The sequence below is a fragment of the Cinclus cinclus genome, chromosome 4, assembly GCF_963662255.1.
Source record: "Cinclus cinclus chromosome 4, bCinCin1.1, whole genome shotgun sequence".
Taxonomy (NCBI): domain Eukaryota; kingdom Metazoa; phylum Chordata; class Aves; order Passeriformes; family Cinclidae; genus Cinclus; species Cinclus cinclus.
In genome coordinates this window covers 14410077-14437410 of record NC_085049.1, presented here as the reverse complement: position 1 = coordinate 14437410, position 27334 = coordinate 14410077, and positions in this window count along the sequence as shown.

Sequence of the window (27334 nt, the reverse complement as noted above, 5' to 3'; positions counted from 1 at the left end):
CACACTGGCTAGAGAAATGTATTGAGTTATAAGGCTGCCATATCTGAGTGAAGAAAAGAGCTGTGAGAGTGTTTAAGGGTGATTAGGACTTCTGGAAATCACTGCCTTTGCAAGGCTGCTCAACATGCTTTTCAGCAGAATGATAGTGGATCTACATCAGTATGAGCAAACTAGCGCTTGTCATAACTATTAATTTTCCTTCTTTCTTTCTTGATGAACAGAAATAAATGTGATTATGTACTTCAAGATTAGTCCTTACCCAAAATGTACTGCAGTTAATACAGTAAAAGATTTAGAACATAACAAATGAAAAAAAATAATTTTATTGTTTTAAAATTACAGTCCTTTTCTTCTAGCTCTATTTCCCCCTATGAATTTCAAAGTTCTGAGGAAAAGTAGGAATGTAATGCTATCCAACAATTCCCTGCAAAAATATTTCACTCTTTAGTATTGCATGTTAAATGTCTGTGACTTGAAACAAATCTAATGGAAATGAAGCTTGGCCACTTGTCATTCCAAACCTAGGCCAGATATTAAAGTTCAAACAAGGTATAAAGATGGCATATTATCCAGCTGGTTTTGTAGCTTCTCATTTAGCCTTATATTTTGCAAGATGTCTGAAGCATGTTGTTGTCTCTTCATTGTGAAGAAGCCAATTTTTAGGCAGAGTTGCCCCAAGTTTTTTTCTCTGTATGGCTCTACAACATGGTACAATAAAGTCTTGCCAAGAGAAAGGTCCAACCAGTAAAGATTTAGCCAGAAGACACTGTCTCATTTGTATCCAAAAGCCTCATGGTGCCAATCAGTTCTTAGTTCACTTGAAGCCAGCTGCAGGAGGAGCAGCATATGGCTTTTACATTGCTGATGTCAGTGAAGTTAGTCTGTGTTTACACTCAAGACAATAAAATCAGAATTTTTTCTTAGTATTCCAGAAGTGAAAATCCCCAGACATCATAAATAATTTTTCTATGCAACCCCAAGTACCTCAGCATGCTTCATCTCTATAAAACACAGGGATGAATTTCAAGAAATGACAGATTATCACAGTCTCTAAATAACCAGTTTAGGCCACAGCAGTGCTTGTCTCCTTAGTGTGAGTTTCTTTACTAAGTACAACTAAGTAGGTTACCATAAGTCCTGCTGACTGTTTTAGGAACAGTGTAGGGACCAGTAAATAAATCACTGAGCCCCAGTTCTCTGTCTCATTTCTCCCCTTTATAATACTGCTTGTGCTGCTGGACAATACTGTAAGAAATTAGCAAAGGACTTTAAGTGGTTCATGTGAGTTGAAGAGTTGTCATTAAATATATTCACCCAGAAAAATTGTCAACTGGAATATGTACATGAATGAGACAGTGGACCACAGGCAGACAGAGCAGAATTTCATAGAGAGAAAAATTTGCCTATGCCAGTGCTACAGGTTTACTGTGTTTACAGCTCATGGTAGTTGGTGCTCTGGAGATGTTGAGGACTATTTTGACCATTTAAAACTCATAAATAAAGCTGGTTTTGTGGGAAAAATAAAGTTTTTCTAGGTCTTTGACATTTATATTGTTCCCAAGTCAGGCGACATTTTTTACTTCAATATCATCAATTCTTCTTTGGTTAATGGATAACATAATTTTCTGCATTGAAAGCTGATCTGAGTGTAACAAGAAACAAGTGGCAGGAGGGAAAAAGAAAAGGACAAAAGGAAAAGGAAAAGGAAAAGGAAAAGGAAAAGGAAAAGGAAAAGGAAAAGGCAAGAAGACTGAGTAAAGGATAGGGAGGGAGGGTGTGTAGGAAAAGAAACAGAGAATAATTTGTGTATTTTAGGAGTATAATGGAAGTTTTACTCCAGATAAAAACAGGAGTCTTGTTTTGACCTTAGCATATTTGAGGCTTCAAACTTTAGTTTCTGTAAATACTCATCTAATGCCTTAATCATAAGACAGTTCAGAGACCTTATTTTTGCCTTAAAATGTTGTTCTTTGCAAAGCAGGTGAATAGATTCTTTCTAATTTACATTTGTAAGAAAAAGAAGTCTGATGCCCTGACTGTTTTTCCATGTTTAGTTTGCCCTTGCTACATGTCCTTCCCACGTGCAGAGTGATACCATCCAGAGAAGGTATTTGTATGTTGCTGTCAAGTGCAATCACAAAACAGAGAACAGGCCTTCATGAGTTTGTGTCCTGTGCCTGCATGGCATAGGATAGTTTATTAACATTAGTTAAACATCACAGACTGAAGCACAGAAAAGCCAAATGTTTCCTTTAGAGGAACTACACACATATGAAGAAAGAAACACGTCTTCCAAGCCCTCAACTCATTGCATCATTCCCTTCTCAATGGATCCCATCTTTTTATAAGATACAATCCCTGCCTCAGATTTGACATCAGTTTACAGGCACATGTTCCAGAAGGTGAGAGGCATTGGATATTTCAGAGTAGGGACTGACAAAGCACAGGCACTCTAAAAGACGTACTTGAGATACACAAAGGTTCCAGATTCAGACTGAAAATCAACCAGTACTCTTAAACTTCTATTTTGGGAAATTAAGGTACAAGCTGACATACTGCCCATGCAAAATTGCCAGCCTTTGAACTGCTTCAAGTGTGTCATGGCCATTTGTTTCCTAGAATCTGCAGGGATGTCTGTACTGCTGTGTTAGATCTGTTCTAGAGTTCTGCCCATGCTCTGAGATGTCTAAAATTTAGCTCATTCCTGTCTGTGAATCATTTAGCAGCATTATCATATCCATTTCATATGGAAAATTTTGTCTCTTCCTGTGGCAGTAAGAATTAAATGACTGTGCCTTCAGAGGAAACCAAGGATGCAAATAGATCTTACACAGGGAAGTAGATCCCTGAATTTCTTTCATTTTTTCTGTTTACAATCTCAGTGAATATTCTCTGCCTTTCTGTTTACAGTCTATTCCCTGCCTTTTTTTTTTTTTCCTTTCTTTTCTTCCTAGTAGTCTTAATTAAACCTAGTCTGTTCCAAAGATTTGGTGTGTACGTGCTTGGGGTTTTTTTGTTAACATATGTTGCCTGTGGCATCACCCATTGCAGGCACAGATGAAGGCTAATACATCATTATCAGCATGTTGAATGAAGAGGCCTACTTGTGGAATTGTATAAGTGATACACCTGCTTATTTGTATTGTAATGAGGCCTGAAGACAAAAACCCTCCAGGTCATTTTGTCTGAGTGTTTGCAGAATGTTAATATGGCTGTCATGTATTGCACCTTTTACAGGGATGCACTTGGATGCAAACCATTCAATTACTTCAACAACCTTTAGAAGCCAAACCCCACCTGTGCCCTTCCAGAGGCTGTCAGTGTCTTTATGGAGATTTGAATAAGAGACACATATAACATGGGATACCTCAGTGCTGGAATTGTAGGACTCTGTTTATTCAAAAAAACTGGATTTAATACCAATAAAACTCTGAATGCTGGGAATAATATGACACAGATGAATGCAGCATTGGGATTAGTTTATCTTAATTTTAGGTACACACATTGTCCATAGACATGCCTCTGATAGTTGTCTGATTCCCTTTATTGTCAGTTAATGGAGAGTCACTGTTCTCATCTTCTCTTGACAGCTGAAATAGGCACAACAAATTACACTTTAGAAGTGTCTATTTATGTCCACTAAGTGTAAAGGAGTCCAGAAAACCAGGTCTAATTTAGACGTATGTATTGAAAACTTTTGGAGCAAGTTGGGACAAATCCCACTTCACATCTTTTGAAATGAGTGACACCTAATTTTTGCATTTTTTTCTGTGTGCCATCCAGACCATTTGCTCTCTACAATGGATGGGGCTCATTTCACCCAACTTTAGACAAGCCTGGTGTAAACATCTATGTATAAATGGATCAACTCAGGCTCCAGTTAGACACTTGCACTACAGATATTGTATATGTCAGGTGAATTGGACACAAGTAGTCTTTATTTGCCTGCTCTCTCTGTTGAGGTTAGGCATCCTGGAGAACTGAAAACTAATGGGCAGGTAAGTCCAGATTCCCACAACTTAAGATTCTCAGAGAAGATGGGGCCATGCACTCTGAGTGTATGAAGGAAGGATCAAGAAGCAGGTGTCAAAAGTGGCACAAGTGAAATCCTGGTTATAAATAAGGGAAAAAAGTCTTCACTTAGGACATTTTGTTTAATCTGAGAGGTTCACAGAATATATTTTGTCACTGGCACCAAGAGCTTTTCAGCTTTTTGTTCTGCCATGCTGGAAAGGGGGCTGGGGGTACCTAGGAAGTTTTGAGAGAACCAGTGACAAGTGACCCAAACTGACCAAAGAGATTTTCCAGGTCATATGACCTTGTGCTCATCACATAAAGTGGGGGAAAGAAGGAGGAAGTGGGGGGACATTTGGAGTGATGGTGCTTGTCTTCCCAACTCACCATTATGAGTGGTGAGGCCCTGCTCTCCTGAAGATGGCTGAACACCTGCCTGCCCATGGGAAGATGGAACTTAATTTCTTGTTTTGTTTTCCTTGTGTTCACAGCTTTTGCTTTCCCTATTGAACTGTCTTTATCTCAAGTCATGAGTTCTCTGTCTTTTACCCTTCAGTTCTCTCCCCAGTCCTCTGGTGGGAGAGGGAACAAGGGGCTGTGTGAGTCTTGGTTGCTATCTGGGTTCAACTACAACAGTTGCACTCTCTCAGTCTTCCTGAGATAAATAAAAACTGATCACAGAGTCTTAATGCACAGGCTCCAGGAAAGGCAGTTATGTTGTGCCTCAGTGAGTTACTGAGCACCAGCGATGCTCTGTCTTGCTGCTGCTTTAATTGGCCTGTGGTTGATAGTAGGAAAATGAGATGCTCTAAAGTGCATTAAATTCTAGTCCATCCAGAGCTTGTTAGACTTTTTTTCTGTTTGCACCCTGCTGCTGTCTCCTGCCCTGGGCAACCCCTCTGAGTACAGAGGGCTACCCAAAATGTGAGCCGGGGCATAAGGCTGCCCTTTGCTTTAAGGGCCACATGAACCTCCAGCCACTGAGGTTCAAAGCAGCATGAACTACTTACAGCATCAAGAGCTGCTGGCAAGGGAAGGGATGGGTTGTGTGGAGCACAAAGCTTTATTGTTATGACTTCCAGGGACTGCTGTTTATCAGTGGCCTAGCAGACAGCAACCTCTCTTTTATCTTCTGTTCCTGGGTATTGCAGAGGAAGTGAAAATGGGAGCTGGATTTACCTGATGTGGCAGCGCTGGATTAATGGTTGGACTCAGTGATTTTAAAGATTTTTTTCCCAACGTAAATGATTCTGTGATTCCATGATACAGAAAATCTGATTTGTTTATCAGGAGCTGTGAGAAATGGGGGCTGTAATTTTTGCACTTCATCTAAACATGCTGTTGTTCAAGGACATTAACTAGCACATTTTCACACTGCATTTTCAATCTCCCCTTACTAAACACACATGAACTTTTAAATTCAGATGATTTTTTTTTTAAATCAAGAGTTACACCTTAAAGATGAGCTTTTTGGGAAGAAGACCAACCTGTCTAACCAGAGAACTTTGGCTGGAAGTAAGGGAAAATAGGAGAATTTATGTCCTTTGGGAGAAGGGGCAGGTAATTCAGGAGGACTACAAAGAGATTGTGAGGCTGTATAGGGAGAAATTCAGAAGTCTTCCCTAGCAACATTTCCCTATCTGCCTCTGACCCACCAAGAGGAAAAAGTCGGGGGTTTTGTTCCCCCTACTGATTTCTCTGAAGCTCTAGAGCCTGAGGGAGGACAGCCTTTTTGCCCTGTTCAGCACTACATGAAATCTTTGTAGGAAACAATGAGCAACCTATTGTTTTTCACAGATGCCTTCCTCCTACATAAGCCTCTCAGTAATTAACCAGCAGCATCTTCAAAGCAGCAGTGTGTGAGATAAATCGGAAGGAGCAGGAATGACAATGTGATAATACCCAAGTGTTTTGATGCAGAAATGACATGGTAGTAGTATCAAAACAGTTCATCATCCTTTATGATCTTGCTGGCACTTATATACCAGTGTTCAGGTTTCACAGGAGACAACTTGTCACACATGCCTTATGTGCACTGCATCTGGCTGTTCCCATCACCACATTGCTCTCTCCCCACTGCCAGGATTCAGCTGAGGGCATAGGGAGAGGAGGGGATCCTTTTCCCATTGAGTCATAAAATGCTTTGGATTTGAAAGGACCTTAAAGATAATCAAATTCCCTCACTTCTGCCATGGCCAGGGACACCTGGTTAGACCAGGTTGATCCAAGTCCTATCCAATCTGGCCTTGAAAGCTTCCCGTGAAGGAATTTCTCTGGGCAGCCTGCTTCAGTGCCTCACCACTCTCACAGTAAAGAATTTCTTCCAAAGATCAAATCTAAATCAACGCTTTTTCAGTTTATAGCCAGCACCCCTTGTTCTATGCTACGTGGACTTGTAAAAAGTCCTCCAGAAACTTTCATGTAGGCTCCCTTCAGGAACTGGAAGGCTGCTCTAGGGTCTCCCTGGATCTTTCTCTTCCCTTGCCAAAACAATCTCTCAGCCTGTGGCTGTTGGAGAGGAGCTCCAGCCCTTTGGACATCTTTGTGCTGATCTTCTACAGCAGTTGGTTCTTCATTTTCTCAGTCCCTGCCTTTGCCTTCTGCAACTTGTCCAGTGTGGCTGGAGCACTCGAGCACTTAAGTTTTCTCTGTATCCCAAGTAACCAAGGCTTCTGTTTCCTTCTGGGGAGGGCCCATATTTTCCCCAGTCTTCCTTTAATCAACAGTGTACCTTTTATTCTTGTCCTTGACATCCTTGGCCAAATTTTACAGAATAAATAAATAAATAAATAAATAAATAAATAAATAAATAGATAATCTACAGGTATTTGTGTTCACTGAACAAAGTACAGTTTCTGAAGCTGATGGCTTGGTACATAATGTTCATAAGAGAATGTTCCTTGAACAGCTTCCCTCAGTGGTGCAGGGGGAAAACAGACATCAATGTGGTAAAATAACACATCCAAAATGAATGTTTTCTGTGTCTGTTGCTCTTGACTCCTATTTATCTAAATTGAGAATATTGATATATTTAGGTCCCTATAAACCATATTTATTAAGTATACGTCCTCAACAAGTTTTCTTGACTAGCTTTTTATAGCTTCTACACCAAAAAACCTAGAGAATATGGGGCTTACTGAGTTTTCAAGTGGATATTATGCCAGTTTAATATGTAACAATGTTCATAGGCTTTATCTTCCATTTTGCACATTTTCCTGAACTCCCTTATCACCAAGAAAACATTTGTCCTGACAGACCATTGAAATATCTTTCTATATCTTACCAAGTTTACATATTGGGTTATATTTCTCCTCTCCAGCTCTCAGCTGGAGGATTGGAAGTAAAATCCATTCTGTACCCATTTAAGGAAGAGGGCAGTCAGATCAATAATCTGTGGTAGATTCTTCGCAGAAAAAAACAGATACATTCACAAAAGTATTGATTCCATTAATCCATGTTCCACTGCAAACTGCCAACAGGTCAGGTCAGTCACATTTCTCCTCTTTTTTTTTATTGAAAACAGATTTAGAATAGATTGCAAGGAGTAAAGACACTCTTCTCAGAGCACCACAAGAAGTTAAATTTGTGTTCCCTCAAATCACAAGACTCCCTTGAAGCTTGTGATATTTAGAATTTCGATAAACGGTGTTCTGTTCTTGTGTATGTGTGTTTTATGATTAAAAACCTTCTGGGTTTGCATATGTAGTTTGAGAAACCAACAGAATAGAAAAGATAAATGTCAGGCCTGAAACCCACACATCAAATCTACACTGGAATTTGTATATGACTCTTCATTTTCTTCTAGGAAATTCTAAGTCTGCATACTCTGCTCTGGCTCTTGGAAAATGTTTTCTTCCAAACTTATGTGCCTCTGCCTTGCCCTTCAGCTTACACTCTCCCAGTTTGAAAGATGAGGTAAAGAAATGTTCTCATAAAGACATGTGGTGTGTTGCCTTTTGCCATCACCACTTGCCAGTTCTCATTATTGCCGTGCCTATTCTTTGCCTGGAGCAATATTATTTTTATATTCTGTTAAAAAGCCCTTGACATCCTCCAGGAAAGTAAAGAGTCTGAATGACAACAAAGTGCATGTGTGTATGAGCATGTGGAGATTTCTTGGCAGCTTCTGTGCCTATTGCTTTACTTCTGATCATATCAGCATTATTTTCCCTTCAAGCAAACAAAGTGCTTTGAAGTGATGCCTCCCTTGATAGGGTGAGCCATTGACAAGCTGTCAAGAGCAGACAACAGAGATAAAAGGATGCATGTCATGTGTGAGGGAGCTGTTCCACAGCTTTGGCTACCAACTGAAACTCCCAGGGATCATCACATATGTGTGAAGGACATGGTGGTAGTATCAGTGGGAAACACTTGATCTGCCATTTGTATAAAAAATTATTCTGCTTATACACGGAGAAAGTGAATGGGAATCAGTCAAACAAAAGGTTGTGATACAGAAAATGCATGACAGAAAACAAATGGCCAAGAGAGAAACAGACAGGTATAAACAACTGAGTCATTATTTTATCTTAAAATTTATAGAATCATAGAATCTTTAAGGTTGGAAAAGACCTCTAAGATCATAAAGTCCAATCATGAACTGTTAACCACTACTGATGGAGCAGACAGATCTTACTCTATCATGGATATATCATGATTGGAAAGCTACCTCAGAAAATGGGAACCTTTGATTCTCAAGGAAATCACAAAGAAATGGAATTTATCGCTCTGTAATTCATTTTGAATAGAGCCTACTGCATTTTTGCCATCCCATGTTAGACAACTGTCTTGTTATACAAGTGGCTTCTATTCTTCTCAAAAAAAGAGGTTATAACCTCCCCAACCATGCTGCAGCAGACAGCTCCTCATGGCAAAAAATGAATCAGAGGGGTACCTCCATTTCTCCTATAGCATCTGAGTTATTGCTCAGATTACTGTCCAAAAGTTAATGACTTCTAGGACAAATAGTAGACCAAGAAGTAGACAGCCTTACTCTGTGGTTTCATCTATTTTATGACAGGAAAATAAAATAGCATCAGATTTTATGTCCGAATACCCCCTAGCCACCAGCACTGGCTCTTTCCCTGGGCTCAGGGAGGCAAATGAATGAAGAAGAGACTGATCCTGCCCACCTTCAGGAACTAAGCAGTTCGAAGATTTCACAGCTTTGGGGATTATTGCAGAAGCCCAGGACCAGAAACGTGGCCACCTGAAACAGTTCTGCATGGTCACAGAGCCCCCTCTGGGTACAGCACTGGTGATTTTGTGGTTCTAAATTTTCTACTTTCACAGCCAAACTGACAGATAGGCATAGAAATCTTCTATGAGGTATTTCAGCTTGTGCACTCCAGTTAGTTGTCAGCAATCCTTTCTTCATCTATTTACAGGAGATGATACAATCTTTGTGACAGGGAAGGTCCAGATGATGAATGCATCTTAACTCTCTGCACAGAGAGGCATATAAATTTAGTTGGTACAATAGAATTAACATAATTAATTAATTAGGTCAATTTCAATTACTAATGTATAGAAAGTAGATTTTTTTTCCCAACAAGATAAATCTAATTTAAAAATCCTATCACATCTCTTTTTTTTCCAAGAGACATCCACAAATGGGCCTTTGCTGCTATCAGATGTGTGAAGCAACATCACTGTATATTTTCACATACCGTTGATTACTAAACCATCTGTTCCTTCAACAACGGAGGATACAAGATGGGAGGAAGAAAGGGGAAGAGAAATAAATGGAAATATCACTGTGATTGTTTTCCTAACCTATCTCTTAATTTTTCATTTGAGCCATAAATCCCAGGGCTATTTTTATTACAGTAGTATGTGTGTTAAAACAAGGCCTATATATATAAAAACAAACCTTTTATAACTCCTCCTTCTTTCTTTGTTTCTTCCCCTCCTCCTCTTTTTTAAAAATCAGAATAATGGAAATGTATCACAACTTTCTTCATATCCTCTCTGGATGACTATAAAATGGAGGTGGAGGGAGGAGAATTTTGTAGGCAGAACATTATGTGCATTAGATAAAAATCAGTTATTTAGTAGCTCATACTTAAAAATATTCACACTTAATTTAAATCACCTCATTCTCTAGAAGGACTGTGGGAGTGTTAATCTTTTGAGTTGATAAAATCATTCATCTAGATGGCCAGTTTAGAAATTGACTTCAAATTTTCAGTTACCTCTGTTCTAATGTGTCCTCTTTGGCTTAAATTTATTTTTCAGACATCACTCAAAAAAAGAGCCCCAGACAGATTTTATATATTGGGATGAATTACACATTTTAAATTATAGACCCTGCAATTATTAAAAAACTGCACAAATAACCTCACAATATTTTTTTCCTTGACGCTTTCACTCAAACACAAAACCAGCCCTCCTTCATTTTGATAGCTTTGTCAAGAGCAAGTACTTTTCCATCCCCTCCTATGTTATTTTCCATTATAATTATTGAATCAGGTTGCATATAGAATAATGGGAAAAAAACAAAACAACAAAACCCAACATAAGAAATCTAAAAATAGCACAAGGACACTGTAATCACAGAATCTCATTGAACATGCTTAACACACAGGTGACACAGCATCCTTTGAAACAGGCATTGTGTACATATTCACACACACACACATATATATGTATACATATATGTATATGTATATACACACACACATATATGCAACACCATCACCAACTTCATAAATAGCCATTAGAGACTCTCCAAACCCAAAGCAGAACTTTTTGTCATTTTCTTGGCCATCCAAGTTAACAAATCTGTGCGCAAGTCAGAGAAAAGACAAGGAAGCCACATGCTAATCATACAGAGGCATTCCTTGTAGGAATAAAAGTTGTCCTATATTAAAAGACTGACAAAAGCTAGCAATAGCTGAAGTTGAGGAAAATCTGAATTAACTGGGTTTTGACCCTTACCTGGCTAATCAGATGCCTGACTCTTGCAACTTTGGCACAATAAATCACCGTCAGTCAAAGGCAGCAGCAAGTTGGGATAATGTAAACTGAGTGTCTGGCTTGAGTGACTGGGGAAGCCCTGTGAGCTGCCTGGGGCTTTGGGATGCTCAAAGCTCTATGGGTGCTCAGAAGTGGCAAATTTAATGCAAGAGAATGTGTTTTATTGGTGCCTTTTTGTTCACAGCTGTTTTCTGTCCGCATAAAATGAAAGGAGTGTATGTGAGGTTTCTCTTTACCTGCCAGATACTGAACAAATGAAGTGAGGAAATCCAGGGAGATTTTAGTTTTGATTGCAGGGGCGAGATGGGTGGGAATCACAGTAGGGAAGCTGGAAGATTCCTGGGAATAAAAACTGTTATGGAGTGTTACTTAAAACCCAGGAAGTCATTGCATTAACTGAAAACAATCATAAAGTCAAAGTTATATCTTGGGGGAACAGGTGAATGCGAGAGAGTTGTGCACAGGCCCTTTTCCTTTCTTGTCCCTTTAGGCACTTGGAGGGTTTCTGCCTAAAAAGCGAAATAACCTAATTCTTACATAATAAGTCCTGTATTCTGTGTTTCCATGAAAGCTCACTGCTGAGAAGGTCTAGACAGAAACACCTCAATGTTTAAGTAAATGTTGGATCTTTCTGTGCACCTTTGCTGCAATGGACTAGCAAGGCTGATGTCAGTGGCTCTGAGTAGATAAATTGTGTTGGGGGAGGGAAAGAGTTGTGCCCTCAACACTGTGGGACCAGGTCTTTGTGTAGAGGAGAGCATGACAGGGCCCTCTGCTCAGAGTCCACAGAAAGGATTCTGTGGAGGAGTAAAATCATGGAATCATAGAATAGGTTGGAAAAGATCACTGAGTCCAGCTGCATTTGTGACACTGCCAAGCCCAACACTAAGCCACGTCCCCAAGTGCCATATCTACACGTCTTTCAAACGCCTCCAGGGATGGTGGCTCCACCACTTCCCTGGGCACGCTGTTCTAATGCCTGACCAGTCTTTTGGCAAAAAATGATTTCTGAATATCCAATATAAACCTCTCATTGTGCAACCTAAATTAATTTCCTTTTGTGCTTGTTACCTGGGTAAGAAGACTGACCCCCATCTCATTAAATCCTCCATTCAGGTAGTTGTAAAGAGTGATAAGTTATCCTCTGAGTCTCCTTTTTTTCCCAGCATACTTGAAATTAATGCACTTCCCTTCAGCTCAAGCTATTGAACTATGTTTTCTACATGTTTTGAATTGGAAGCCCAAATTTAGTTGCAGTTTTGTGGATTAGGAGATGAATTTGATTAGCAGGTTTACCTATCAACCCTGTCTGAAAATGTCTGCACCTACTTTGCATTCCTCCAGGAATAATACTTGAAAAATAATGCTTCCAAGAGTAATGGCTGGGTTTTGCTTTCCAGAAAAACCCTGCCACACAAGTCTATGGTTTAAAGCCATAAGTTAGGTTTGCACTCCATCATATTTCAGATCAATACACTACAGAGAACTGACACAGATCCTGCACAAAGACAGATTGCACTTTCAAGGAAATTTCATGCCATTTAAAAATGGAATTAAGCAAGATGGAAATGCTAAAAATACATGAAAGATAAATTTTAAGCCACTAAGGAAAACCCTGTGTGTTATTCTGCTTATTAAAAGATGACAAGCTGCCACAAAATAAATATTGCATGCTAATTAGCTAATATTTAATCAGCCTAGTGCTCTGTTCTGGAAAAAAAAATAAAAGCTTCTGCTGACCACTTTTTGGTGGTGGTCCTTTAAAAAGGTAGATAGAAAACTCAAGCATGCTCTATTTATATTACTCTTTTTTTTTCCCCTTCTATGCAGTGAAGCAGGAGCAGGCTCTAGTGCTTCTCATAATTTTATTTATGACCCCAAGCCCTCAATCTCAGAGAAAATTAAGGTCATGCTGCTTTGTATACATGTTGTCATGCAGATGTGCGGGCTTTTAAATGGGGTGTCCACTTCTAAATTTCAAGGCAACATATTTTTAATGACTTCCACTTTTTCTTTTTGTTGTTGTTGTTGTTTCTTTTTTTTTTTTTTTTTTTTTTTTACTCCACAAATGGGACTGCTGCTGGCTTGTCCAGCTCATTTAATATGGAAAGGATCTGCCTGCTGAATCCATGAGATATTAATGTGCTGGGTCTGGGCAGAGTCATCTATGTCTATTTGCACCTTAGGGCCCAGACTCCACCAGCAGATTTCTGCAGAGGGAGTGTAACAATTGAGGAAGGACAACAAAACACACATTGGTGTGATAAAAACTGGCACAGTGGTGGGCTGAATTTTGATAAATTGCCTTCCACTTCGGCACCTAGGTTTTTCCCACCTTTTCAGGTTTAAAATCAATCTTTCAATGAACTTCTGAATATGTTGAAAATGTCTAATTTCCTATTTACAGCTGTGTCTGGTGTACAAAAGAGTGTTTCAAGCTGTGCAAAATATCACCACCTGGATAAAATTTACCTGGCACCCTCCCTCTGCCGTACACTTTTTTTCCTCCCAGCAGGCCAAAAATTTAATGCTGCTTCCCTTACTCTCAGAGGACTTTGCACATCCCACGGTATTTCATCAAGGATGAAAGGGCTCTGTATGTGATTTACCCTTTCAGTAATATGCTAGAAACTGAATTAATGTCTTCTAAAACACAGTTGCCAGTTGCTGCATAGAGACAGAGATACAGAGGTGTGCACAGAAATGATAGATTTTCCACATGTATTCTTGACTCACAAGATCACTCTGGATGCTGCCTTTGGGCTGGAATAAGGTTCTCTGTGACAGTACAGGACATTTCCTTCCTTCTGGGCAGCCTTCCTTCCTCCAAGCACAGAAAGTCTTCTAAGTTTGTATTTCTTAAAAGCGGATCCTTGCTTATTTTTGGAGTCTTTTTGTTCAATCTTCTGTGAACTACTGGAGAATGTAGTATCTTCTGGCTCTAGCTTCCTTTGAAAACAAATTATTTTATCCAGAGTACAGCTGTTGCGTTTTATGATTTCCCATTGTATCCAGACTTGGAGAAAGATTACATTTTGCCTTGTCAGGAAATGCTAAATTTAACGCACCCAGAAAGGAGTCTGGTGATACAGCAGTTTCTGTAGCAGTGTCTTGTCATTAGCATTTTAATTTCTTTGATTGTCCCTAGACAAATTCATGAAACTCTTACATCAATCAAAGACCAAAAGAGGTTATAGGGACAAAAGGCAACATATTTGTAATTGAAGGTAAAGTACATTTGCATTCCTTCCCTTCTCTAGAAGAATTTTTTCACTATTTACTAAAATTGTAGGTCACTGAGACTAACCATATACAGGTGTCACTGGGAATAACCATGATCATGTGTAGGAAGTAGAGAGGTTCACAGCTGAGCTGGAATGTGTTTGTTCCCTTCAGGGTTGTTTTTGGTGTTTTCAGCTAGAGATTACAGATCCTTTAAGTTGTAACTTGACCAAGTATAACCTCCTGCACATGGAAGTCCAGACTTGTTTTGGGGGTGATATCAAGCCTGTTTATGACAGAGGAGGTGCAAGGACTGAAAGCAGTGGTAGCCATTTGAGATCCTCTGAGAGCCTCCTTGACCTCCAGCAGATGCTCTAGAATGACATGGTCCTCCTAGAGTTCTGTTATGTCTGATGGCTCTCACCAAAATTCCTGCACATTTCCACATAAAACAGAAAGAAATGGATGTTTCTGCTTGCATAATGGAAGCCTGTCTTAGACGTCTTCTTTTATGATCTGAAATGTTCCCTAGGCCCCAATTAGATTACATTAACTAGATTTACATCAGCTATAATGGAGCTTAGATAGTCTGCACATGTAATGACAGCTGCAGATAGACACTTAAATTATGTGTCTAATCTTGCACCAAATCCAACCCCAAATCAGTCATCACTAGGAAAGAAAACAAGAAGTCAGCTATTGCCAAGGGAGGGCTGTACAAATGCTCTTTCAGTCTTTTCTTTGTTGGACATATTTTTACATTTGGTGACTTAGTTGTCCTAGCTTTTACTCTAACAGAGTCTGACTTTTTTATAATTTAAAAGTCTTGAAATTTTTCTTTTTTGTTTTTTATTTTTAGGAACTCCTTATAGAAGACTGTCTAGACTGTTGACCTCAACATTAGATCCACTGTGTATGTGAAATATGTTTGTGCAATGGACCTATGTCTCTGGTGTTCTCAGTTTCCCAGGAGTCTGACTTCCATGAGCACATCAGCAGATGCCATTTCAAAGACAAGAGGCTGGGATTGAGGCATTTCCTGTCCACAGACCTAGATTTAGTAGCAATGGGGTCTTTGGATCTGCTAGCTGACATTGGCTTTTGGGGATCCTCTTTGGTCCATCTCACTAGCCAGAGTTCCAGCTTTTTGACTGATCCTAGTTCTTACAGCCACTGGCTCCTGCAGTAGTGAGGCTGAGTAAGAGCATAGATTTTCAGGATATAAGTCTTCATGCTGCCACTTGATATCCAGATAAAATTATTCTTACAACCTTTAGAGTCTCATACAGACCTGGATGCTATAACTCTCTTTTCCCCTTCTCTTCAGTCTACTGACTGAGACTCATGGCAGGTGCCTCTTGCAAGCTCTCTATCCCTTTGACAGATGATAATCTTCAGTATGATGCACTGATTCATAAGCTGTGTTACCTCTCAAATACATGTTGGTTGAGCAAGGCTCCTTGGTAAGTAGGGTACAACTCAGTGCAAGTGTGGTGGGGTTAGAATGAGACTCTTCAGATGTAATTATTACAGAGATACAAACCAGGGTGCCAGGTAAGATTGAGCACCACCCATTACAAAACCAGCTAACCTACTTAAATAAAATATACCCACTTTGGTGCTTAACTAGGTTTAAATTCCCCTACTTGATTGCTGTTACTGTTAGTACTGTTACCCTATTATGGGCTGTGTTGCCCTATTATGGACTAGCCAAGAAAGCAGACACAGACTGTCCTGGTTGATAAATCACCTAGAGACAGACCTAAAGAGTAACAAGCTACTGAAGTTCACCCCACACAGGTAAGGAAGAGTAAGAGACAGCAGGTAGGATTCCCCCCATAATGGTACTCACAGCCCCAGGCATGCTCCAGTCAGACTTCAGAGGAATAATCTCAGCACCTGTGTTGGTGTCAGAGATCAATAACTCTTGGACTTTCATTTGTGATCTCTTTAGTGAAAAGCTCTCTGGCTCAGCTCATGGTTGTTCTGTTTTTGTTCTGTTCTGTGTTTCTGTTCTCTTGTTCCTGTGAACTTCAGTTGAGAGGTGCAGGTAGACAACATGCTCTAGAGAGATGATGTACCTTAAAACTCAGGATATTTGGGCACTGATTCTAAGCAGTAGTATCCTATTGCTTTTTCCTTTTGTTTATTGCGTTGGATCCATGGGGAACTGATCTACATTGCCTGTAAGCTATAAAAAGTATATTGGTATGTGTACAAAAATGATTACAGGTGGGTGCAATGTTTTGTGGCCAAATTAATTCCCTGACACAGCTGAAGATGGGACAGGCATGCCCCAGGATCAAGAGTAAATGCTATGGTGAAAGGAAAGAGAAATTCCTTTAGGCAGTGCTGCTGCTGCATCTTCTGTGTTTTAAACAATTCTGAAATTCTTTATTCAGGCACAGTGGTAAATATGAGAGATCTAAAGATTTATTTATTTTTTTTTAAATAAATACAGTGTACATCCATAGGATCTGCATTACCTGTTTTCTAACCAGCTACAAGTTATGCTTTGGGATTTGGCACACACATCTGTTCCAATATCTGTACTGTTAGCATGGCATCCTTGCCATGTTTGGATCTATTCTGACTTACAAATTGCTTTCTGAAGTAGATTTTATAGTAGATTTTGCCCCTTAAATTGAGGGTGGGGTAGTTAACCTGCAAGTCCCTTGTTCTTAATTTGATGTTACAGGTAATCTAATAGTGATTCATTTAGTGTTACCCATCTTAGAACAAATCTGCTGGAGCAACTGAGGACACCTGTGTAAGTTGTTTCATAACGTGTTTTTGTTTGCTGGTTTTGGCTGTTGGTAGAGTTAATTTTCTTCACAGTAGCTGTTGTGGGGCTATGATTTGGGTTTGTGCTGAAAACACTATTGATAATTGAAGGATGTTTTTGTTACTACTAAGCAGGGCTTGCACACAGTCAAGTCCTTTTCTGCTCCTCACCCCAACCCACTGGCAAGGAGACTGGCACAAGGATTTGGGAAGGACAGACAGGACAGCTGACCCCAACCAAACCAAGGGATATCAATACTGTATCATGTCATACACAGAATACAAAGCTGGCAAAAGAGGCATGAAGAGGAGACCATTAAGTGTGATGATGTTTGTCTTCACTGTTATGCCTGATGGAATCCTGCTTTCCTGATGATGGCTGAACACTTGCCTACCCATGGGAAGTGGTAAATGTATTAATTGTTTTGCTTTGCTTTTCTCTACCTATTAAACTTGTCTTTATCTCCACCCATGAGTTTTCCCACTCTTACCTTTCTGATTATCTCCCTGATCCCACAGGGGCAGGGCTGGAGTGAGCAGCTCTATGGGGCTGAGTTGCCAGCGGGAGTTAAACCAGGACTGTTTGCATATTATTTGTAGTTGTATGATGAAAAAAGAAGGCAAGTAGTAGTTGCTGAATATGAAATGTGCCCTAAAACCATCTGGAAAAAAAGGACTAGATATTATCCAAACATATTTGGCATAACAGAGGAGGTTGCTGACAGAGGCTGTATCAATCCTATTCAAGGCTTATACAAGATTTGTTCTTTGCAGAGGCTGCATGAAAAACTCTTGACTTTGCAAAGTCAAGAACAGGAACAACTCCTTGGTCTCAAGGTAGGCTCTGTTAATAGATGGTTTTTAGCTACTTTAATTAAGCTATCTGCAAAGGAATGCTTTAAAAAGCATGTTGATGAGCAGCATGACTATTTACAACATACTTAACAAATAGACCAAACACAGTTCTTCAGAGTGTGAGTGCAAAGTAGGATTCTGTACAGCCTTCTATGAGACAAGATTGTTTACTCATTTTTCCAATAGCAGAGGAAAAATTCAGGCCATGTAAAACAGACAGAACTGAATTTCCATTGGTTACAGTGTAAAATAACTATCATCTCAGGTGGGTGTCCAGCTACAAGGTTTATATAAAAGAATTGTTCAGGTATCATATCCACTGGGTGACAAGTGGGTTGCTCTGGTAACTTGTTATTTAATATTTGAATGGTGATATAAATAGCAACACAGCATATCTTCGTTGTCATGCATTGTCATAGTAAGTGAGCTAAGAGATGTCACCAAATTCAGTTTTGAAATTTCTACAAAGCACAATACATTGATACTTGTATGTGTGTGAGAGAGAAAGGGCTCAAAGTCCCTTTTTAAATAATGCAGTCTCAATGTAAAGGCTGCATAGAAATATTATTCCATTCAGGTAACACTCTGAAATGTCATCAGAAGAAGTATCTTTCATATAAGGCCACAAGAATTTAAAAAAAAACAAACAACCAAACAAAGCCAAACTTCTACTTTCCTATTAGAAATCACAGAAACACTGCTCTCCAAGACAGCCTGGCTTTCAAATAAAAGAAGTAGTCCAAAAGTTTCATTTGGACTACTACTTCAAAACTAAAACACAAAAATTAAAATGGATAAGTAGTAGAAATGAGAACTTGGGTTCCCATTTAGTTTAGTTCGGTAAAGATCTGGGTATAAAAGTAAGGAAGAGAAAGAGTAATTTTAATAATAAAATGTGCTCACCTCTCAGGATGGGTGCAAACCATGACAAATTATTTCAACCTATAACCATTTTAGTTCACAGCAAAATTGTTCTTTCCAGCAAATCACCCACCACTGAACTGAATTTCCCAAAGTTCTCTGAATTGGTGATAAGGGTCCAAAAAGCAGGCTTTGAACACATGCCCAGAGAGTACAGTCTAGTACTGAATTATTCAAGGTTATCATGACAAAGTTTGTAGTCTATTAATATTAGGACATTAAAAAACATTATCCAAATTTAAAAGAGAACTGGTTAGACACTAAATATACCCTAAATACCCCAAAGGCATCATTTGTATAAATAGTTTACAAATAGTATCACTCTTACTGGGGAGTTAGCCTGGTTAGTGGGTGTCTCTGTACAGTGCACTCATTAAATAGTGTTGAGAGATAATTATAGAAGTAAATGATAGATACCTGAAGATGCAGGTATTTTACAGCACACCTCTCTGTGTTACTGCTCCTCACTGGTGACTGAGGTGGCTGAGTATCTGAGGTGGCTTTTCATAATTCAATACTGAGATCAGCCTGGAGTCCAATGGTGGCCAGTGTGTCTTGGCACTTGAAACCATTTTAACAGGTGTGTCTTGTGAGTTGTGCTGAACTTACCATAATTAGACTCTCACTGTTCTCCAAATCATTTAATTTTAAATATCATTGTTTTAGCTACACAAGCTCGAGTCACATAAATTATGGCAGTGTAACCTTTTATACAGTGATACAATCACAGTGACCGAAACAACTTGTGGCTATATTATTGTTTTCCCAGTTGAGTTGCATCCATAGATGTGTGGTGTCCAGCTTCCCTGTAACTCTTTCAGGAGTAAAAAAAGAGTTCTGAGACAAAAAAAAATGTGCTTACATTCACTCTTCTCATTTTTTGGGGGTATTAAAAAGTAATCACAGACAAGTCAGCTTGTTCTTTCAGCTGCAAGGGAAAGAATTCTTTCGTTTGCAAACATACTCCTTCCCACTGCCCTTTGTGCCTCAAAATGTTCATACTAGTAAAATTAAGGGTGATTTTATAGGTGCAGAGTTTCTTGATGACTTTTTGTGTGCAGCAAATCTTTCCTATGAGTCCTTTCATGTGACTGTGGTGTGAAGGTTGGACAGCACAAAGGTAACTCATTTAATTAGAGCTTATTTATTTCCTCTTTTAGCTAGAGACAACCTAGAAAATCAACATCATGTTTTGAACTAGCAGGAAATATAGGCAAAGTTGGTCATCCAATTGCATATCTACATTTACTTTTCCTTTCTCAAGCACAAGAAAATCAAATGAAGGAAAAAACAGAAAATGCAGTAAGAGAGGGTAGTTGATTTCTAAACCTTATTCTGAGGAAGAAAGCAGGAGGGAGAGTGAAATAGGAGGATGTAGGCAGAAATCTGAGAATACTTGAGAAGACACCAAGCCCTGTGCACAATCTGTCCTGTCATTGACTCAGTGTGGGCCAGATTCTTTTTTGTATGGAAATGTATTACACTGCTTTAAAAAGGGGCTCCATATAAATAATTTCTAGGTCCAGGAGGTATTTTTGGACAAACTTCAATATTACTGTTCTTGCTATCCACATTCATTCCTAAGAGGATGGATTGCATTGCTGTTTGAACTCATAGTTCAACACAGTAATGGCATTTTTTGGAAATTACTCAGAGTTTGCTTGTTACAGCAATTCCTTTTGTTTCTCATTTCACATAGTAACTTGTATATGCATTAGTGGTAAAATGTTCCAAGGGAAAAAGTTGTAATTCCACATATTGAAAGGGTACATCATTTAGCTTTATTACAACTCTAGTTGCAGCTGTGGTCTCAAAAAATTATCCCAGTGTGCACCATGATGGTGCAATTAGGAGAAACTGGTTCTTTGTCTTTATAATCCCTGTCTGGATGAGAAATACGAACAATGACGAACAGAAAAAGCATTGTACTGTATTTTAACTTAGTAAGTCAGCCTGGCCCCATGACAGTTCCTGGACTAGTAAATCAGAGTTGGAGAATAGTTTGCGAAGGGAAACCTACTTAGGGTGTTTGCAGTAAATATAAACACTGATGCACGGGCGTTGCAGTCACAAATCCTGTTATATACTAATATATATGATTTATGCACATAACACCCAAATATAATTATCAGTTAACCCCTGCGTACCTGCTGTATTTAAAATTAAAATGAAGTTCTGCTATTTGCATTTTCAGAACAGTTGTTCTATATTACATATGAACATTTAATAATTTAGCTTATTTTTACTGACTGAATATACTCTGCCAGACCACAATTTTTTCATTTGAGCAATGATCTTGAACCTGATGAATCTTGAATTCAAATGAACTATCTTAACTGAAATTTCCTTTAAAAATATGAGTTTTAATGGAGGTATTCCTTAGTCAGGGAATTAAGGATATCACAGGAGACAGTTTGATGCATTTTGCTGTGTGAAACTGATTTTTAGCAACAATTTTTCATCACAACCTTAATTCTGGAGTGAATTCTTAGTGAGTGGACACGAAACATCCCACACAACCAAGTAAATGAGCATCTTCCAGTCTAGAGTTCTCTTCAGGATCATGGTGTTAATCAGTGTGTCTATACTGACTTCATTCTCTGCTCCAGGAGAGACAGTATTTATGTTCTGGACCTCTTTTTTCAGAACTTTTTGCATCATGTATGGTTAACGAATTGGCTTTGCCCTCTCTAAGTAGCATTTAGGGCAGTCCCGGATTTGATCCCTCCCAGACCCTTTTTCACTCAGTGTGTTTTGTGTGCCCAGCTTTGTTGAGAAAAAACCTTGCTGATCTGCAGCAGAGAAAAGCCCTGGCTGACAAAGTTGTGGACAAGCAGGAGACTAGAGAGTGATCAGCTACTGGTGTTGACATACTAATCTTGAACAATCATGTTTAGGCTTTGGTGTAGCAAAGCACTCCTACTCCATTTTTATTTAATACCATGACTACTTCACTTAACTGGGGACTAACCTTCCTTCCTTCCTACAAACTGCTAAGGACTTCTAAGAAAGATCTCTTAGTGCAAAAATGGAAAAATTATGCTTACATTTTTAAAGACTAGTGGATTCTGGCATGTAAATCCATCTGCACACACCTTGAGGGCAGAAATTGTGGCATTGCATATGCCTTCTGTGCAATATTCAATCCAAAAAGCTGCAACCTTCTACACTTGTAAGTGATGGCAGATATAACTCTATTTTGACTAGCAAACCAAAAAATGCATTGACTTAAGAAAACAGCATTTTTCATTTTGAAAATATCAAAACAAACTGTCGGCAATTTTGAAAGAAAAGTCCCTCAGATCTGTTTGTTTGCCCCTTCTGACTGGAAACAAGACTTACAAAAACTCGTTGTGAGAAGGTTTATTGTTTTGTTGAATTATTATTTTCTGAGAAGAAAAAAAATACAAAATCTTCTCAACCCTCCTGCTAATTGCTGATTTTTGCTGCTCTAATTTCCATAGGTAAAAAAGAAGTATGTGCTAGTGATTCCTGGAACTACATATGAATATTTTAGTTTGTCATCTTGAACTCAGATCAGATTAAAATTAAATGACCTTCAACAGTCAGCATCTTTCTGTGAAGGGATTTATTCCTTTCAGTCTGACTTATGCTCTTACTTTGATACAGGTTTTTGCTTTGATGAGAGGATTTCTGTAGTAACTCCTTGTTAACCAAGTTATATGTCTGGATTTGTAGAGTTTATTATTATACTCAATTCAGTTTGAACACTCCCATAGTAGCTAGACATTTATTCCACATCTCTGTCTTGATCAAAATACTGAAAGTTTATGAGGTGCTAGAAACCTACTCCCTCAATGTATAATCTTGTGCTTGGTACTGGACCCATTAGAAGAAAACTGTGCTGAAATCCCATTAAAATGATCAAGACTGCAGCTCAGAACACCAAATAGAAGACTATAGTGGATTCATACAGGAACAGGTTATTTTTCCAAGAAAGACGTAATCCAACATGCCTGACCTGGCTTGCATTGGCAACACAGGTTATGGCCTGTCCTTAGTGTGGCCATGTCCTGTAGCCATGCATGGAAACACTCTTCATACAACAGCTCAGTGAGCAAACTGCCAAGTGCTGCATGCACTATAGCCTGATGTCTTGGTTTCACCACAAAATGGAGGGAGTTCATCAGTCTCATCTTAAAAATGGTAGCTCCAGAGTGCATGATGGTTTCAGCAGTATTCAATCCCTTCCCTGGGCTCAACTGGGTGGTTAGCAACAAAAGTAGTTGATGAAAGCCTGTGAAAGATACATATAACAATCTGGAAACCAATTAACAATTTAATTGGCAAATAAACACATTCTTTACCCCCAAATGTTTCTGAGGATTGTGCAAGTAATGAGGTAGAAACTATTAGCATCAAATAAAATTCCAAAAATAGGACAGCAAAGAAAAGTACAAAGTCAAGCTCAAGGAACATGAAAAATCAACATTAAACCTTGACTTGTCTGGGTGGGAGATATGTATGGTTAGAAATCTTTGACTAATGTGCAGCATAACGCCTGAATTTTTGTGGTAAGATTGCTCCCATTTACAAAAAAATAATAAAAAAAAACATTAGAAAGAATATCCTTTTTAAATTGCAAATAATAACCCATCAAGCTCACTAGCACAAAATTTTACATGGGAATTAACAGGATCCTGATAAAGATTAGTCCTCCCCAGAAAAAGCAACAGCTATTTTACAGAATGGAAGTCGTAAAGCTGTAAGGTCCTTTCTTCAGGGCATAAAGCAACTGCAGATACAGGAAGTTAAGAACCAGTTTCTCCCTATAAGCTGACTATTATTAAATGAGACATCATAATTTTAGTAATGAATGAATGATTAGAAAAATTATTTATTTATTTTCTTGTGTTATCATACAACTTGAAGAAAAGAAATCCACAGGAATCAATGGCTAACTTTTTGAAGATATAGGCACTAGTCTGCTGCCTGTCAGGGCTGAAATTAAAAAAGATTTTCTCCCTTGCAAGTTATATTAGGCCATAATAACATGAAATGTGTGAAAAACTTCCAGTTGTGATACAATGACAAACTCATGCAAACACATACATTTTTTAACTATTACATATCTCTAGTTTTCTGCACTTTTACATGGTTCAGGTAGAAAAATCATAACTCCAGGGAAACACCAAATTCAGAGCCATTGAGGGGATTCCCAGGAAAAGTGTCATTGAGTTGGTCTTAAAGAAATAGTAAAAGCTGCAATTTTTTCTCCAGAAATATGTATAGATATTGAATACCAAGTAGCAATATGAGCTGCTTTTTCTGTAGGCTCAGAAGGAACAGACTGATAAATCTCATTATTTCCACGCTTAGGACAGTTGAGTCTGCAGAAAGATTTAATATGGAGCTGGATTATAAAAACCTGTGGGATACGTCTAGACCAGAAAAGTTGATTCTTTGTGGCTGCAGATTGCTTCTACCCAGCATAATAATACTGGAATCAAGCAAAGAACAAATTCTGAAAATCAAAACAAGAGCTTCTAGCTGTTTATCAGATGTTGCTAATAAAGAGAGAAGCAAAAGAGCAAAGACAAGTACCCAGAAGGCCACAGAGGAAGATTTGGTTCCTGATGAGGACTTCCAAACCACTGTAAGACTCTTTAAAAAAGACTTCAAATCAATTAGCTTTTGCTCAGAGATCTACACAGAATCAGAAAAAATTAAATCTCCTTCTCCAGCCTGTTGGAGTTTGTTCTGGTTTTACCTCTGAGGTCCTGTTCTCCACTATGACAATTTCTGGTGAGATGTGGCAAATTATTTCTGCTTCTTGATTGTGAGATTTTGAGAGATACCAAGTATCACTTTTCTTTTTTTGGGCTTGACTTCTGCTTTCATTGAGCAAAGTGAAAGAATTTCTTCAGACTATGTTCTCTGGTTTCTCCACTGTCTATAGCTCTAGTGAAACACAAAGGGAATTAGAAGAGAGAACTCAATCCCATGCAGTAACAAAAAGTGAGAGAATGATGAATATCACCAATCTTCCCCAAAGAAGGAGAATGACAGACTGGAGAAAAGTACTGAGGAAATATAAAGTGGATGCTGGACAACCCAGTGCTTCCAGAACTCATGGCTCTGATCAGGTTGACTACAAATGCCAAGGTGTTCAGGGTGTAAAACATGGCATAAGCCTTTCACAGCCAGTTTCAAAATAATCAGTTGTGTGTTGAGTTTTCTTCCTATTACGACTGTATAAGCGATCAAAGAAAATGGAGAGGTGCTTTACCAGGGAGAGCTACCTTTCTCCAAAACACACTGCAGCACCACCTCCTAACAAAATACAAGATCCAAGTTAGCAGGTAATATATTAATAGATTATAAACTAATATATTGCATTAGAAATAACCTGAATATAGGAAGTTTCAAATGAAACAGGACAATTCACCCAGCAGGCTGCAAATGAATCCAAACTCAGCAGTAGGTGCTGTCTCTCACAAGTACAGTCTGTCTTCAGAGTATGAAAAACAAACATTCAGCTTTAGGGTTCCAGGGCTGCAGTGCAGGCAGCTGTGTCAGCATCCTCAGCCTGGAATCTTGAGAGGTTCTCCTTGTTATGAAGTTTTAAAAATATCAGGATCACCTGGTCTGAGCTTCCAGCCATAGAGGTGTAGTTTGGATGTCTGCAGGCCTACCATGGAATTAGTCCAAACTCTGCTTCTGAGTTATGCAGCTCTTGCTTGGAGCTCCATCATTATTCCAGGGCTAATCCAGTTGCCATGTCTTAGCTTTGACTTCCCATTCTTTACAATTTTTTACAAAACTCCTTATTGAAGTTACTTTCTGTTTTATTCCCTGTAGAAAGGAATTGAAATTATTGTTTTATTATTTCTTTTAAACCCTCAGAAACAGGGCAGTTTTTCTATCTAGAGTTCACTATAAAATCTAGACTTACACAATTAAATATGTCTACACTTGAAAACTTTTATTCCTCCATCACCTCTGGGTTTCTTTTTGTTCCCCTTAATTTTCTTTCATCGTTGTCCCTTCCTTCCTTCCTCCCTTCCTTCCTCCCTCCCTCCCTCCCTCCCTCCTCACATAAATGGCTGAGACAAAGGCATATTGGTTTCCTCTGACTTCTCTTTCCATGCATGTCAGTGAAGGGATGTTTCCATGGCACAAAGGAGCACTCTTTAATTTTTGAAACATTTTTAATATGTATTTGAAACACACCAAGGTGTTTGGGACATCTACTCTCTGCAGAAACAACAGGAAGCCATGTGAGATATTATAACACGTCTAAAATGGAATAAAATATTTAATTCTGGGCAACTGAATCCCGAACCAGATAGTCTTGCTGCAAATTCAGAGATTGTTGTGACACAAACACCATAGTCTCAGTTTAACCATCTGAATCCAATGGGTCAGTCATCAGACATCACCCTCTGGTGTTTTCTTGGTAAATGCTGACATATTTCAATAGCTATGCTTGTGATACTAGAGTAAAGTTGGTTTCAGCCTTTGTCACTTTTAGTTCACAGAAGTAATCAAAATAGCACTCTGTAAATTCTTTGGAGCCTTTCGTGCTATAGGCAATAAGAGATTTGCCACTAACTTCAGCAGAACCACTTATGAGCGCCACGTTTAATTAACACATAATTCAGAGCGTCTAATAGGATTGATGTGTATCTGAATTAAAACTGCAAATAAAATGGTGCTAAGGTTTAGAAGCAAAGAACAGACTTTAAATCTCATTTCAGGACTTGAGTGCGAATGGCAGAAAACACCACAGGCTTCACAGACAGGCAAGAACTTGGCATGAGATAAAAGGCTTAAGCCAGGATTCATTCAACTTCCAGTGTTGCTCAAAGGATGAAACCATCTGAGATTTATATATTCATTGCTTGACTTGCCCACACAAGGCTTTGAATGCCACTGGAATTTCATTTTTGGAGGACATCAGAAAAGCTGACACAAAACGTTGGATGGAGAGTCTGCAGGAGGCTTCTGGCAGGTCCACCAGGCTTCTGAGCAGTCAGACGTTTTGGGATTGAGAGTGGTTCTCTTCCAGATTCACATAATCTCATTTGAAGCTTTCCCTCTGTTAGAATGCAATGTGAGACAGGCTTTCAAACCCTTTCCTCCGGTGCTAATCCTCCAGTGAATATTGACTCAGGGTTTTGAAGAACTGCTGGAAAAATAACCAGTCAATGAGCATTGCTCCCTTCCCTGCCTGTCTGCTCAAGTGAGCCCAGTGGGGTCAGGAGAAGGAGAAATGAAAGAAAAAAACCGCAAATACCCCTAAATCAGAAGCACTGTATTGCTGTTTAAATAAGGAAGATCAAGTCAACAGGAGGATAGGCTATTTGTGACAGCTTAAGAAACCCTATTTTTCTTGTTGTCACTGTAACTCTGCTGTCTAGACCAAAGCAAGTGGCTGCTGTAACACATCTCTCCCTCATGCCCTAATGTCAGGGTCGGATAGTGCCACACTCCCATTTTTAAAATAATTGAGCATTGACATAACAACCCTCCCTTCTCCTTGTGTCTGTGTTTGGAGGCAAGCAGCTGCATTCACCCTGCAGAGGTGTACAGTGTC